This window comes from Cylas formicarius, unplaced genomic scaffold (genome assembly GCF_029955315.1).
Source record: "Cylas formicarius isolate icCylForm1 unplaced genomic scaffold, icCylForm1.1 PGA_scaffold_3__17_contigs__length_32017465, whole genome shotgun sequence".
In the NCBI taxonomy this organism is placed as follows: Eukaryota; Metazoa; Arthropoda; class Insecta; order Coleoptera; family Brentidae; genus Cylas; species Cylas formicarius.
This window is the reverse complement of record NW_026844326.1, coordinates 23313140-23328699: the sequence shown is the minus strand read 5'-3', so window position 1 is coordinate 23328699 and position 15560 is coordinate 23313140. Positions and strand designations below refer to the sequence as shown.

Here is a 15560-nt window from a genome sequence, read left to right as displayed (position 1 = left end):
ATAACATGTACAATATATGAAATCAAATTAATTTAGAGTAAAGTCTAAAGTTTACAAATGGTGTAGAGTAACAAAATAAGGGACCTTTCATAGGAGTAGGTATAAAAATAACCCATAAAACGCTATAAATTGGCAATATTTCAGATTGGACATAGATATAGACTACATTACTACAATTCCAAATAATCCTAGTTCAGATACGACAAATATTGCAAACTGAAACATTGACTGGAATGGGAAAAATGTAGACCACGGTGAACCTGCAAAACAAGTCCAGGTAGTACAGCAAAAACTCTTGTTTAAGTGTGAACTTTTCTTTGGCAAGTTTTGAATGTCACTCTTTCTATTTTAAAAAAGGGAGACAGAATATCTTGGCCAAGAGTATGGATTTAACGACATTTAACATTTAAAGGAAATATTGCTTCAACTAGAAGATTAACTTCCTCTATTTGCAGTGCACGCAGTGTATTCATAAGAACATGATAAAATGCAAATGAATATTTTGCTGCAGAGCAAAAATATCTAAAAGCACCTGCTAAACAAATAACTTATGAAATTACCTATTAACGGCATAAGTACGAGCTATAGCATAGTGGTTTTGCTGTGGGGATCAGAAAAAAAAAAGAAGTTAAATTAATAAGGTAGTTTTATTTTTGGACAAAAGTTTTAGCCAATATTACAGTTTTGGACTATTAAACTTTTTCGAGACAACTACACAGTGCAAAAATTATTTAAAAGCTTGTGTGTGGTTTCTGATTCTGTAATATGGGGGTAAACTTGGCAACGCTAAATTGCTGAAAATATGTATAAAATATAGTTTTTTTCCTAGTAAAGCCAAATATTAAACAGATGTGTTCTTCAGAACCTTTAATAGAATACCCAATACAAGGTTCGACTAGAAAATTTTCAGTTTAATGTGAGAGCGGTTTGAATCGTTTATTCTAAAAAAAACCATTGGAAAAATTTGGTGTGATAACAACATCCGCGCTCATCCATTGTTTATGTTACAATGCAGATACATCAACTCGATGACAGTGATTCGGCGAAATCCTCGCGACAAGTTGTTGACCCGACGAACGCGTCGATTTAAAAGTGCAAGAATAGACTCAATTAGGTGGGATTGTTGAGAAGCCAATTAGGCAACCGTCAAAGTTTTTTTTATGCAAACGGGGCTGAGAAAAACGACCCGTCTACGTGACGTATGTCTTTGTGCAGTTCCTTGAGATGGTTTATTTTCGGATACTTTCCCATGTGAATAAGTCCCTTTATGTTGGTTATAGTATTTACTAAAAAACATTCGGAAATAGGTATTCACACCCATGATGAAATATCTGTTTTTTATTTGCTTATAATAGTATATTAAGTGCGGAAAACGGCATTTGACTCGAGCAGTGAAGCGAGTGTTTAATAAACGAGTGACTTTTTCTACGACCGTTAGTTTTTGGGTACATTTTCGCAAAACAACACGAATACATTCACTGACATGACCGTAAGGCGGGAAATAAGGTGAAAAATAAATAAATGAATGCAGACAAGTCGACGTCAATATGTAAAATTTATATGAACTTATGTATGAATAGGCGCCATAAGTATAACAATTTTAAAGTTATTTATGGCTCCATATTATCTGATTGATGGCTATATTTCGGCTCGGAGAAACTTTTAATGCATTAACATTTTTTCCGTTAAATTGAATTACATTTTATAGCTAACAGGCAAAATCAAAGTTACTAAACTGAAAAACTGGTTTTTAAATTACTGCACCTAACCTATCCTCTTCCTTCACCTTCATTTACCGTCTTCTCAAGATATGTTCCGTTTCCTTTTTTTAATCAATCAATGAGATACAAGTATAATTTGAAAACAAATACCTAATTAAATAGTACATTATGCAACAAGTGTGGTAAAAGGCATTTGAATGAATCACGAGTTTATTTGGCACGAGCGGAGTGCAACGGAGCGAGTGTTTAATAAACGAGTGAGTTAAAAAGGTTACCGAACGTGTTGCATACTATACTTTTTCTACGACCGTTAGTTTTTACATTGTCGCAAAACAACGAATACATTCACTGATATGACCGTCAGAATTGACAAACGTTAAAATTCAAGCAGTATAATATATCCGATTGCTCTCAAATCCATGCGGTAAAATCCCGGAAATGTCCGAAGTGGCTCAGATCCAAAGGAAAAGAAGGGAAAACCACAAATTCTATAATGTGCATTTGTCCAAATCACCAGCGACGAACACCCGAAAGCGACCGAAACATTTATCCAAATAAAGAGAGAGGTTAAAATACTACAAGTGTAAACACGACTCGGATAGCAAATTAATTTATAAAATGCGGGTATAGTCTATTATGCAACAAGTGCGGTAAAAATTTACCGAAATTCAAGCAGTGCGGTAAAATCTCCGAAAATATCCGATTGCTCTCAAATCCGTGGGGTAAAATCCCGGAAATGTCCGAAGTGGCTCGGATCCGCGAGAAACGAAACTGATGTGGTGACGCTTCCCGCACGTTAAACCGGTGTGTAATTAGCTATTTCCAGACGAAAAAATACATACGGTTCAAAATATGTAAGAAACGGTAAAAAATGTTTTTTTTATATATTTTATTATTACCAGTGACTGAAAATGTTTGCCAAAAAATAAAAACAAAAAATATTTTCGAAATTTTCATTTAATTTGGAGTAAAAAGTACCTAAAAGAAATATTTAAAAAATATTTCACTAAAACCATGATTCAATCAGCGGTAGGTCGCTGGCAGACAGATGATGTCTTAACACTTCACCATAAATGATTATTGTTATGTATTATTACATTGTTATTAAGTATTATTCCCTTATTTAAACATAGAAATAATACCCTAAATCTGTAACTGCCTCAGTGGACTTTGTTTATTAATGTTTTTCATTATGCAATTCGAACATGAAATAGTTGGTTTTCCACAATTTAATTATTGTTATTATTAAAACGGGCCATAAAACATAAAGCTTTCGAGATATTTCCATTTTAATATACAATAAAATATCTAGAAACCTGCGCGTTTTCTCGAAAAAAAATGTAATACAACTTTTTTGCTTACATGTCACCTAATTAAATAAAATTTTAGAGTTTCTTTTGAAATGTCGACATCAAAACCTGAATTCGTATCTTTTTCGAGATGGTTAAGACATTCTATTTTTTGTAGGACCGCTCCGTTGCTTCTTTTTTGAAAATTATGGTAGAGCGATCATTTCAAAGCAAAAAACTTATACTATATTTCTTTCGATAAAAATAAACCACTGAACCAAAAAAAGTACATTAAGGATAAGTAGGCTATGGATTAGAAATGATGTTAGCTTTGACATTTATTAAAATCTTTGACAGTTGTTTTAAAACAAAATAATATACAATTTCAAGTGGTTACATGCAATAGGCATATTGAATTGACAAATAATAAAAATATACATTAGAACGTTAGTAAAATGTTGTTGCTCTCCGCAAACGCCCAAATTAAATTCATTACGGATTACCAGTGTTGGGACTGGACCGTCAATTCACCACTTCTTAATTGACTAGTCAAAAAATGTTTAAAATAACATCAATGTAGAGCATTATCTATCGTTAGTTAATAATAATAAGTTTGTGATGTCGGGAAAACTCAATAAAATAAACATTTTTATGGTATTTTTAAAATTATTTCGGTCAATTCACTGGTCATTTGACACAAAAAAAATTGACTTTACAGATTTTACCCTGTATTAATACTTAAAATAAATTTCCCTATTTGGACACTATTTTATAATTGTACATTTCATTTTGAATTGTAGGTACCTACCATTGATTGGGATTATTTATGTATGTATGTATTTATTTTTTATGTAATCTAATGATCCCGAGCACATTTTTGTTCCTCATTAGTATAATATAATAATAAATGGATTTAAAAACCTTGGGCTTATGCTCGACAGTAAGCTAAGATGCTCATATGGTTCTAAAAATATTCTAATCACAATCATTAAAAAAAGTCCTGTGTCATTCGATAGTTTTATCTTTTTTTAACCACTGGGATATCGTCAGAACGGATTCAAAAAATCCAGAAATACTGTCTAAGATTCATTTTTGGGATTAAACGCGGCAGGCCTGTTAGTCATAAACTGAAGGAAGACCGATGGCTTAATATGAAAAGTCGACGATATCTCCATAAATGTGATCTATATCACAAAAATTATAAGATTGAAGTCTCCACGCTATCTTTTCAGAAAAATCAGCTTTCGCACGGACGTTCACAATTTAACTTTAAGATTTAAATGCCACCTCTCCATGTCACACCTCTGGAATTTTTGAAAGATCCTTTACATATAATATGGCTAAAACATATAATGCGTGAAGTATTATTATCATTAAATATTTAAGTAATGTCTACTGTAAACTATTTCCAAAGTGTAAGTCTCTCTATTTGCACAAATCGTACTAGGTAATTATTTTTTTTATGTGTATTTTTCCTGCCTAGCGCTGCTACTTTCTTCTAAGGATAGGTTTAAAAACGGAGGCACAAAATATCTTATTTTGTTCATCTGAACCGTGTCCTTTATTATTATTATTATTATTATTATTACTATTATTATTATTATTAAATATTTAAAAAAGAATTTAATGCTTTAAAAAAAAATAAAGAAATTCCGTGAAATTCCAAGGAATTATTCGTAACCGAGGAATTACGGTGTACACCCCTAGCTTAGAAATTAAAAAATAATTAGGAAGTACGACAAGATGTCTCCAAATGTATTGAAAATTGAATATATTGATTTGATTGAGGGTTTGATTATGGGAAACCCACTTAGTCCTTTGTTAGTCGAGAACTAGAACATCCTTTAAGTAAAAGTTTTCTATGGTGGCACAGATACGTGGATGATGTCTTTGCTTGCTTTGCTGGAACGGGCAGACAATTGAATTCTTTTTTAAATTACATCAACTCATTACATAATCGTATAAAATTCACTATCGAGATTGAACAGGATAATTCTATTAATTTTTTTGACTTAACTATTACGAAAACGCGAAACAAATTAGATTTTTCCATTCATCATAAACCTTCACACACGGACACAATTACACATAACAGCTCAAATCACCCTTATGCACACAAAATGGCTGCATTTCACTCTTTTATACACAGACTTCTTAATACGCCACTCTCAACAGAAAATTACAACAAAGAACTTAATATCTTTAAACAAATAGCACTGAACAACTGCTACAATCCGTCTATTTTATATAAAATTATAAATAAAAAACAAATCGAACAGTAAACTCTATTTATCCGAAACCTAATACAGAACACGAACAATTAAAAACAATTACATACATAGGAGAACCTAGTGAAAAAGTTTCAAAGCATTTGTCAAAATGTGGTTTAAAAATAGCTTTCAGAACTAATAACACAATAGGAAAATTTTTATAAACACCAAAACGAAATGTCCAAAATCTCAAAAATCAGATGTCTACAAGTTGAAATGCGGATCTTGTCCTAAAATTTATATTGGACAAACAAGCAGATCCTTCAAGAAACGCATTAACGAACATAAAAGAGCGTTTAAAAACAATAGTCTAGATTCTAATTATGCTACACACTTAAACACAGAAAAACAGCCACAAAAAGTAGAAAATTAAATTTATTGGAAGCCATGCAGATTAACAAAATGAGACATTCAAATGTGTTGCTTAACTATCAATTAGATTATTGAACTTAAATTCTCACAACAACATTAATTAAGGTTTTATGGTCATTTTTCCTTATATATAGTAGCAGGTAGTTTGTAAATATTACATTTGCTAAAGACACGGTGTTGTCGAAACAATTGTCATGTCAAAATATATAATTTCGTGGAAATCTGAACTTTTAGTTCTTATTTATTTTCCTAAAAAGTTGACTTCCAGAACACTGGCACGGTATGAAGAAACTGGCAGAAACCAAAGAAGTTCTGGACAAATCGACTTACCACAAACATTGCACGCTAGCAGGATTTTTTCTCGACGGTATTAGTCCAGTTTGGGAAAGAAATATTATTGATGTGCGATAAGTGGAAATTATAACTTAAGCCAACGCGAAGCCCCGAGACGAACCCCGTTGAACACATGGGGATAACATGGGTAGACAGGTTACAGCCTTATAGGCTCCACCTAAAAACTTACATGGACTGTCATTGAACCTATCGCAAATATGTGATCAAACTGAACGGGACAAAATCAGAAATCTAATTTCAAGCATACCCAGAAGTTGTGAAACAGTTATCGTTGTAATATGCATTAAATTGGCGGAGCACATTATTCACTAAAAAGAACGAAGGCTTATTTATATGGCTAAAATCAAGCCGAAAACTGTGATTAGAAACCCTCACAAGTCAAACTGCAATCTGTTCGCAGGCCGTGAGGGAACATCCAACAAAAATAGTTCAAAATTAAAAACGAAAACACACCGTATTCTCAATTAAGCGAACTAATTGACATCAGGCCGCGTAATGAATCATAAACCGTTAGTCAATTTAATCGGGCCTCACTTTATCGGCAACTGTTATAATTAACATTAGGAACTTTGTTTTTATTGGAGTGGCACCGCTGCGGTCAAAGGTGAACGACAAGACGAACCCGTTTCCTGCCTAATAAAGGAACTGTTTTTCGTCGGAGGTCATTTAAGATCTGCGATCGAGATGCAACAACAGTTTCAGCGTGGAAAAACATTATAATTGTATTGAAACGGATTATTAATATGTAATACTGATAATCGCAGTCACATATACAAAGGTCAACGCTGCAGCTTATTAGTATGGTCGCTAAAAAAAATTATCACATTATCATTCTTTTATCTCCTCCTCATCAATGTCTATTTATTCTCCCTGCACAGTATATGGGGTGGGTGAAATTTGTTTTATTTCTTGGAGTGAGCGTATCGTTGTGTTTGAAGAATCAGGTGCTATAGTTTCTCTCTATATGATATTGAAACAGACTGAGCAGTTTCTTGGGACACGACACAAAATAAAACAATGAACCTTGTACGGTAATAATGTCAATACCCTTAAGTTATAGGATACTTTATTTTTTTAGGAATCTGTAACTTGCGTGGTGTGGTGATAACAAATTCCCGCATTATTTACATGTTGTAGAATGGTATTTTTAGAAAAAAAATACCCGCGTAGCAAGCATAAAACTGTCAAGAGAAAAATGTTTACATTCACAAACGACGTTGTTACACTCTGAATTTTACACGCCGACATGTTTTTTCTATTAAAAATAATTTTAAAGTGTGCAGTTTACGCTTCTATATACGCACTCCACCAAAATTGCCTTTAAGATTGCCTTACTTGAACTTTATTAGAAATACACGTGTGTATATATATATATATATATATATATATATATATATATATATATATATATATATATATATATATATATATATATATATATATATATATATATATATATATATATATATATATATCAAAATAAGTAAAATGTGAAAAATTTCAGGTTTTAGCTTCAAATTTTTAATCAGTGCCATTCAAAATTATTCGTATTTTTGAATAAAAAATTTACTCAGTGAGATAACCATTGAAATTAAAAATAAAAACAATCAGAGAAGGTTCTCATTGCGTTTGTTTGTTATCGTTATATAAATAATAATTGAAATACTTGCCTAGAAAAAAATAATTTCACTTAAAAAACTAAAAATTGAAGAAAAGGATACTTGTAAAAATAATTCCATCGGCATTGAATTAGCCAAGCCAGTCACAACGGCATCATTGTTGGACATACGTCATTATTTCCATTCCCCTGCAGTGGTACTAAGTACCTTGAGTACTGTTTATCATATATACCTCCGTTTTTAAAACTAATAATCTTTGGACAATAGATAGGCTACGTTATGTAGATTAGACCGAGTCTACTATCTAATGCAAATGAAAATTGAACCTATTGTCGCGCTGAAGATAATATAAAAGAATTATCATATACGAGAAGATACGGAAATGCACGTCATGGTGATGTATGAATATAATTATCCTTCTCATTCACAGTGTTTCCGAAATTATTGACACGAGCCGTAAAATAACGTCAGTTTCAGAACAAATGGATACTTGCTCACATTATTAATAATTAATATTAATATTTAACACAAAAAGTAGGATTTATGCGGTGCACATAAATTTCCTTGGACTGATTTCTTTATATATAATTGTTAAATCTTTATTATTTGAGATTACTTTAACACAGAATTGCGGTGTCCAAAAACTGGTCTGATTTGGTTATAAGATTAGATTAGACTTTTTTTCCGATTTCGGTCATATTTGACAGCCTTGTTAACATCAACACTACCATTCGAAAACTTACTTATCAGTAGTGGATCTGGCACCAAACTTCCACTTCTCTTATAAATTATCCCAAGAATTACAATTAAATACCACTTAAATTACCACCAACTTAAAATAAAATCAATAATACTAGGGAAGTAAAGGAAACTTTTTAGATAAGAATAAAATAAAACTGAGAAAACCAAAGTTGAAACACATCAAAGCAAGCGCAATCGAAACAAAACCTCATGCTTTTCCTGAAATAAGACTTACTTAAGAAATATTTTTTTTTAAATCCTGGAATATATTAAGGATATGATAAAACGCATATTTGAAAATACCTAAAAGATAATAAAAACAAGCAATTCTAACAATTCAAAACAGTAAGGCAGTCATAGGAACACGGATTCAACCAATTCACAAAAGACAAAATCCTGCCAAAATATTACTTATTAAACAAATTTGTTTAAAAAATTAAGGGTGTTTATGTTTACCTAACCAAATCGCCAAATATTATGATTTTTATGAGATTCAGAACATATAGTTTTGGTTAGTCTTCAACCCAGTACATAGAAAATATACTAATTTCTTATTTACTTAACTGCTGACTGAAGAAAGTGATATTTCATTTTTAATTTTCTCATACACTTTTCTAATATATATCATCCCAGATCTTATAGCACTGTATTTTTTTTCTATTTCTTCAGAACCTAAGTTGCGGATACTTCTCGACTTCAATTTCCATTTATTTTGAATATATATACAATGTCTTCAAATCACCTATTATTACCACCATTTTTACCTCAAAAGTTTCCACCAATTAACCTTGCCGAAATAACGTTTTTTTGAAGGTTGGTGTATTTAATTATTTTATTTGTGTTGAAATATTATTCGCATGGCACTCTTAGAGGTCATCGATTATTTAAAATAATTTAGGACCAAGAGGACGTCGAAAATAATGTTTCGAACAATGCAACACGTGTGTTTACACTCTGCATGTCGATCCCAACAACCTACATAGGTAGGACACGTAGCATCGTCTGGCGATTGTCTACAGGTAGTGTTTGAAAGGCGTAGGCTTGTCCGTTTACGATGCCAATAAATTATAATATGTACTGTTCGTATTCACAAAGGTCACTGGACCCTTCCCTGCCTGGGTTTATTAAGTTAGCTGTATGGGTTGCCCATCAATTACTGACGTCGGTGGTAAATCGTAACGCGAGTTAATTTCCGGACTATCATAGGTATGAATTACGTAATTAGTGTGAAATGTCAATTTAAATTAGCACGCCATCCAAGAAAATTACTTTCACACATTGTTTTCATTTATTTTGCAATTCGATTTTTTGAATTTTTAGGAAAAAGTAGCTCTGACGCTGTTACAATTCAACAGGCATGTGTTCCTTTCAAATCTTTAATGAGACAGTTGCCAGTGGATCAAGTTTCATTGCTTCAAAATACCTTTTTCGATTTAAGTTTATGTTTAGGTCCTTTGGTGGTCATGATTCCTGTTATGGTTCTCACTAGCAAACTGCTCCCATAATAACTAGTTTTATGAATTCTGCCTCTTAGATACTCCCCATCTGCTTTTCAATTCATAAGACTTCCATCGCCCTGTAGTCCTAAAAGCATTGGCACAATAGTTTTGATCACTCAGGACCAATATTCCAGAATTCTTAAATTAAAAAAAAATCATTCTTGTACAGAAAGTTTCGGACACATTTCGCTCTAAAAACTTTCGATATTGATTATCGCCAATAAATCGAAGAAAGTTTTATATTCTTAATAACAAGTAGCAATAGAATTTTTCGCCCTCTTCCTTCCCATTTCTTAACTTAATCTCGTAGGCGTTTAAATGCATCAAGCACAATCCAGCACCAACGCCAGTTTCTTTGATAATATTTTGAAAGATACAAACTGAAAAACAACACGGGGGTGAATTAAAACGAGACAAATTCGTTGAAAAACGATCGTGTTTAAATAACATTTGCCTCCAGCTGATCGTTAAATGCACAGTTGGTTTGTCTTTTTGTGAGTCAACGATTTAGGCGCCAACAGACAGCGGTTAGAGAACAGTTTGACTGATGATCTAAATATAATTGCGAGATGGGAAATCATGGGCGCAGCGGCATGACAGGTAGGACACAAGAAGCTTATAAACTCGTGCAGAAAACACCAGATCGCTGCCACCCCGTGATTAAAGTACAACAGACACTCGAATAGGCTAGCGACCGTGTTTAATGAAGTCCACTTTTAAAGTGACATCTTATGCACGCCTGATCACCACAGAATTGGAGATTTCAGGGTTAGGTAGGAACGCATTTATTTAAGTAGTCTAATAATTTATTATTGCTCGCCTCTTACTTTTAATAAATAAATAATAATAAATAAAACAATTTGAACTAACGAAAAGTTACAGATTCTCTATCATTTCCTTTGTTTATCGTATTATTTCAGGCGAATGTTATTTTAAGCACTGCCGCATTGTTTAAAACTACCTATTATCCAATACATATTTCAGAGAATAGTCAGAGACGCCACTGTGCCGCGAACATCCTTGAATGTTATTCAGTTTATTTATTGTCAGCCTCGGGGTCTTCCGTTTTTGTCAGTTATTGTTACTTGAATTAATTTAGATTTAATTTTCGAAATAATGTGCAAGGATAACGGTACACGCAGCGGTTGTTTAAACTATTCGGCACACATTTTTATTGTCTACCAAATGATGCTAGAGCCAAGCGAGTAAAAACCACCAAAAATTCTAAATATGAACGGCTACCTACAAAAAACTGACCTGAAGCTTAGGTAGTAAAAATATTATACGAGTTCAACTGGAAAGTGCGGAATGCCCCAAATTTAAAGCAATTTTGAAATTTTTGATATCGCAGAATTTTGCAGATATAATCGCAGTAAACTAAAAAGATAGGTGAAATTCTAGAAATTACTATTTGATATTTCCAGTCAGTTGGACTTACAAAAACTTGTTTATAATTGCTTATGCCAATATGCTTTTTATATCACCTACATACCCACGCCATATTATAAATGCTATACATATACAACAACACAAATGGCACAAAATGCCGCATTTTAAAAGTTTTACGGAATCAATGCATTAAACTTTACAAAAAAAGCCTTGGTGAAACACTGTTGAGTATTCGCGAGTATTCGAAGCGTATGGTAGTATGGTCTGTTGATAGATATAAGAAAGTGACCAATTGCTTTTGAAGATTTTTTCCTAAATTTTCGGAATTTAAATTCAGGTAGAATTGTCCTCCGTATACCTACATGTGGTTAATATTCTCTTATATTAAACACTATTCTATTGAGACTAAGGAAGTTAACCCCATTAATTAATTAATTATTAATTTATCCCATTTCAGCGAGTAAATGAAGAAACCGGTGTTAAATGTGACAGAACTACCCTATGCAAGTGTATTCATCAACACATGGGTTTTAAATTTAAAAAATTGACAAAAGCCAAGTTTTAATGGAATCTTTTAGAATTCGGAAATGGCGACTGGAATATCTAGAAAAAATTAGGATTTACAGAGAACAAATAACTATATTGCATTCTGGCTCTAAAGATGGTAGGATTCCAAATGGACTTTCTCTGCCTGAGAAAAATATTATTACGTATTTATTTGAAAGTTGGTTTAAAAACAAACTAGTTCCAAACATTTCTCCTAATAGCGTGATTGTAATGGACAATGCAAGTTATCATAGTAGACAGTTCACTAAAACCCCTTCTTCATGTGACACAAAAGCAACAATCCAAAACTACATGCATAATAACGACATTTATTTTCACGAAGATTGTACCAAAAAGCAATTAATTGAGGTTCTACAAAGCTTGAACCTACAAAAGGAATACTTCTTTGATAATTATGTAAAAAATCTAGGACATACAGTTTTAAGGCTTCCACCTTATCACTGTATATTTAATCCCATTGAACATGTTTGGCACCAACTGAAATCTGCCATTCGTCGTAACAATGTTTTTCCCCGTGTTAACTCCAATGTCCTCAAATTTATACAGACCGAAGTTTTTAACATCCCTCTACAAAGTCGGGCAAATTCTGTTAAACGTATAGAAAAAGCAGAACAATCGTATATCCATATTGCAAATAATATAGAACAAATAATAATTAGAACAGGCGATGATAGCGATAGTGACACTGATATGTGAATAATTTTAAGTAATTTAAGTAGGCAATAAAAATAATTTGTAATTTTATTTTAGATTTAAACATAAATACATACATAAATAAATAAATATTGTTTATTATCTTTCCCAACAAAACCGCAAATAATTAAATTCTAAGCGAGGTACGGACCTGTTCGGCCATATTTCATTCTTACAGCTTGCCCGGGTCTTTCCTTAATTTGTATCAGTTAGTCAGACTTTACCTATATGTAACGGAGGTGATCCCGAAACAACAACGTTTCTCTCATCTTTAAGAGCACCATTTCAAGCACTAAGTTATTAAGGTAATAAATGAACAGTAATTAGCTGCCCTGATCAGAATGCTACTAACGAGACCAAAACATCAACCCTTATGGGACAAAAAAAAAAACTAATCCTTCTAATACAGTACTCCAGTCCTCCGTTCTAACCAATTGAGCTATCGAAGCCGGCCGAGTGTATTTGAATGTAAACCGGAATTCCTCATAAAAAAAACAAATCCTTCGAGCCGGATTTGAACCAGCGACCTATGGATGTCTACAAGGCGAGTCCACTACAGTCCACCGCTCTAGCAACTGAGCTATCGAAGGGTGTGAATGTAAAAATGTGAAAGTAAACAGTGCTGATGCAATGCCAATTAAATTAGACCGAGACAATTTTCAATAATAAAAAAACTTATCCTTCGAGCCGGATTTGAACCAGCGACCTATGGATATCTACAACGTTAACTCACTACAGTCCACCGCTCTACCAACTGAGCTATCGAAGGTTGATGCGTGGTGGTGAAAGTAAACAAACTTGCTCGCGGATTTGTATAACATTCCACTCGTTTTCAAGACCCACTTACACGCTGTAAAGATTCAATCATCAAAATTCATCAAAATTAGGTAGTGATGATAATAATAATATAAAAGCATTGTACTTTTGTTTTATTCCCTTTTAACGGGGCTTTCAAGAAAACTCAAAATTACTTAATAAAATTTATATTTATTACAAGGTATGGACGTCAGACAAAGCAAATCACAATTAGTTATATATTAAAAAAATTATAAATAATTCTGTATGAGGTTCAATATTATCCAACAAATTACCATAAAAATTGCCGCTATAAAATTACAAGCATTATATGACTAGTTTCAACATAGCTCTACTGAATATATCAGAGTTGTTTGGGATAGCTTGAGCTTACTAATAGTGACTTAGAAATTGAGGAGATGCTAGTGCACAGATACAAACATTGCAAGCGTTAAGAAATATTTGATGTTAAACTAGTAAAAGTTTAATTTATATAAATGTAAGCAAATTTTAAAAATCCTTTCTTATTTCTGCACTCATTTTGACAAGTTAGATATTTATATAACATGATGTCAATAACTGTGCCGTACGGGGTTTTAAAAGCAGGATAACCAGAGCTACAATTAATTCCTCCATCAACTTTTATTTTTATTTACGCAGCAGTTACGGGTCGTGCAATCGGGGTTTAAATTCAATAGTTTTCCTATAAAGGAGAACCAAATGGAAAAAAAAAGGTTATTTATCTTCGGTAACCGTGCGGCGCTGCGAGAAAGCCCGGGTGCGCAGCGGCGTGCCATTGTCCGCAGTTTTTCGGCATGCCCTGTGGGAAACTGTGCAAAGTTATCACGCGTGGCTCATTTATGCGAACGATTTTCTTTTCCACTGGTAAGCACCAAAAATTAGAATATTTTAATCGATCCCGGAAATAAATAACAAAAACACATACCCACTTGAATACAACAGCAATATTTCCAATGTATTAGCACTAATATCCCTAAAAACGCGCAAAAACGTTGATGACATTTTGATGTAGATATGTTTTGGTCAACTTTATGTAAATAAAAATTTAACAAAAACGCCAGTGCCTTATAATAATTACATGCCAATAACATCGTCATGTAAAATGGTATATAATCTATTTAATTGTTTTTTAATTAATTAGTTTTAAAAAACGTGAGTTATGCTCTGCAGTCAAATAAAATAATGTGTAAAAGCGGGCACAACTATACGTTTAATTTCCCATCGTCTTTGTCAACATTCAGATTTGTCTTCTTTTTCTGTTTTTGCCAAGATGTTAGTTGGTTTCTTATATATGATATAACATCGTGTAGGTCGACAAAAACATTCAGTTCTTCCCCAAAGCTTAATATTTTACTTTCAATTTTTTACATTTCAAAACAAGTTGAAATGTACCCTTATCTTCATAGAAATAAAAACATACAATACAACGTTGACAAACATATAATTTGTATAGTTGTAACCCTGAATGCGCACTGTCAGAATTAAAGCACAATAAGCATTTACAGCCTTTGTTAATTCGACAGTACAGTTTAATTCCAAAAGCCACACGAATCTATAAAAATAAGTCGAGGTTATAAGCCGCATTTAGAACAAACCTTGAGCTTGAATGTGGGATAAAAGTGGTTTGGTGATGAATGGTAGTTTAAAAACAAGTTCGGAATAGTTTTTTGTTTTTAGCTCACCACTTTCTTCTTTATTGTAAAACCGCAATGATGTACGCCCATGCGCATCAGTTCCATACGATAAGTCGGCTCATCCAATTTAGGTCGGTTCAAGGCTGGTGCACCTTCCCTGCATCATTGTGCAATTGTCGGTTTTAAAATTATAGACGCAAATAGACTAAGGAGCTTTTTAAACGACTAGAAACGTATTATTGTGCAACAGTCACTGTAAATCTTCGTTACGCGGCCGAATTGGACAGATTGTGGAACATACGTCTTACAATACCATAAAAAAAGGCTAAATTGGAGCGGGTTGTGATCGCAAAGAAACCAAGTGGGTCTTTCTTTACAAAATTTATTAGCAATTAAGTTTTCCATAAAGAAAGCACGACATAAACATATCATCGCGATTTTACTAAAATTAAAAATAAGAAGCATCTAGCTGCTATAGTTAGCTAGACATCATTTAAAAATAGTGGCAATATAGAGTTTTTGAAAAGTGTTGAAATGTTTCAATAAACTATGATTCTTTCTCCATTTCAGTTTAAAAAATAATAAAAAAAAGTGAA

At 32.7% G+C, this 15560-nt stretch overlaps 1 protein-coding gene and 2 non-coding genes across 3 annotated transcripts in view; all 3 read right to left on the bottom strand.

Moving 5' to 3' along the window:
- LOC132698924 (matrix metalloproteinase-14-like) overlaps positions 1-15560 on the bottom strand; it is a 176653-nt gene that overhangs the window by 110541 nt on the left and 50552 nt on the right. The window lies entirely within an intron of this gene.
- Positions 13014-13104, bottom strand: Trnay-gua (transfer RNA tyrosine (anticodon GUA)). The gene is given in 2 exon segments: positions 13014-13049; positions 13068-13104. It is a non-coding gene; the product is annotated as a tRNA-Tyr (tRNA).
- On the bottom strand, positions 13193-13283 carry Trnay-gua (transfer RNA tyrosine (anticodon GUA)). The gene is given in 2 exon segments: positions 13193-13228; positions 13247-13283. It is a non-coding gene; the product is annotated as a tRNA-Tyr (tRNA).